The sequence below is a fragment of the Polistes canadensis genome, unplaced genomic scaffold (genome assembly GCF_001313835.1).
Source record: "Polistes canadensis isolate GaletaPanama2010 unplaced genomic scaffold, ASM131383v1 scaffold_504, whole genome shotgun sequence".
Lineage (NCBI taxonomy): Eukaryota > Metazoa > Arthropoda > Insecta > Hymenoptera > Vespidae > Polistes > Polistes canadensis.
Window position 1 is genome coordinate 42,866 of NW_014570051.1, and position 2,125 is coordinate 44,990.

The window sequence follows — 2,125 nt, forward strand, 5'->3', positions numbered from 1 at the left end:
TTCACACAACGTGGTGATCAACGTAAAGAGGATGATTAATATGAAAATGGTGTATTCGATAGTACGAATGAAGTATATGAAAAAAAAAAAAAAAAAAGAGTGAGATAAATATTCGTTAACTCTTTTACATCATACATATATGCGTGCGGGTATGGTGTGTTTGTGTTTGTGTGTGTGTATAAAAACAAGTGTTTTCAGACCGAATAAATATGCGTTTGAATATGTATATGTAAATGAGCGTATGGATGTGTGTGTGTGTGTGTTCAAGCAGCCCACAAGAGTCTATTAACGAGGCATAAGGCGTATATAAGCAATATTTTTAAGTGCATAAATGGTGGTTCAGAGAGTGGGCGAGCCCCCGTTCTATGGGGGTCGCGTAAATCGTCACGAGGATTCCTTCGTTCCTGTCTTGAGCGCACAAAAATTCTATGTAATATTGTAAATATGTGTGTGTGTGTGTTAGATCGGTAGCAAACCAACGACGACAATGAGAATGATGAATATGAATGATGAATATATATATATATATATAATTAAATGAAAGATAATATTTTAATTTAATTTTTGATCTGTTCGTACGAATTCGTTTTTTTTTTTTTTTTATATTGACGATTAATTTGAAATAATTTAAATTATTATTAGATATAAATTTAATTTGATAACACAACAACGTTTTATGAGAAGTGATGGATATATGTATATAATTAATTAAACTAAAGAGAATATATATTATTTTAATTTTGATCCTTTCATTTTTTAATTCATACACGTTATGGGGACGATTAATTAGAAATAATTTAAATTATTATTAGATATGAATTTAATTTGATAACACAACAACGTTTATGAGAAGTGATGGATATATGTATATAATTAATTAAACTAAAGAGAATAATCATTTTAATTTTGATCCTTTCATTTTTTAATTCATACAAGTTATGGAGGACGATTAATTAGAAATAATTTAAATTATTATTAGATATGAATTTAATTTGTTAACACAACAACGTTTATGAGAAGTGATGGATATATTTATATAATTAATTAAACTAAAGAGAATAATCATTTTAATTTTGATCCTTTCATTTTTGAATTCATATACTTTATGGGGGACGATTAATTAAAAATAAATTAAATGAATATTATAGTATAATAATCGAATAAAGGTTGTGTGAAAAGATAAATAAAATGTGAAAAATAAAAGAATAAATAATAAAATATATTAATCGTGTTCGTTCACGAAGGAAGTCTCGATCACATAAGTGCCTTATCGTTATTGTAACTCGTTTAAGAGAAAGAATCGAATTCATTTGTTAGATATTGAAACGTTTCAAAGGTCCCTCTTTATCGAAAAAATAAAATCAATTTATATATTGATTTATAATTAGTATTCAAATATATTCTTATACGAAAATATAAATATTTCTTATCTATTCGATTCGATAAAGTGACTATATTTTTTTTTTTAAAAATGTATATATTAAAAATTGATCAAATAGATAAACGATAATTAAGTATAAACGTTTCCTTATTTTATTCTAATAAAGAAATAAAACAATAATATTAGACGGAAAGAGTTTCTTTAACTCGTCTGTGTCGTGTCTTGTATTTCCACGTATTTACGTTTGCCGTTCGATAATTTCGAAGAAAACTACGATCGATCATGCCACGACGATCATGCTCGTTTTTCCCATCTTCGTTTAGTTACTTACAACCCCCTTATATTATAACCTTCTTGATTTTTTTCCCCTTATAAATAGAAAACACGTTTCTTTATTTTTATTCTTTTAATTGATCTCTATAGGTAAAACAATTATAATAAAAAATTCAAATGAAAGATAATTCGATTCTTCAACGAGAAACTAACAATATTTTTATACAAATGTGATTTATATTATAAAATAATCAAAACAATTGACGCCTTTTAAATTTGTCCTTAACACGATCGAGATTATCCCCCCACAGATTATGAGAAAAATAAATTGAAATAAGAGATGAAACTATGTAAAATATATTCATGAAAAAATGTATCTACATATGTGTATGTGTATGAGAATGAAAGAAAAAAAAAAAGACAACGATATAATGAATTTATATATATATATATATATTATTTAAAATGTAT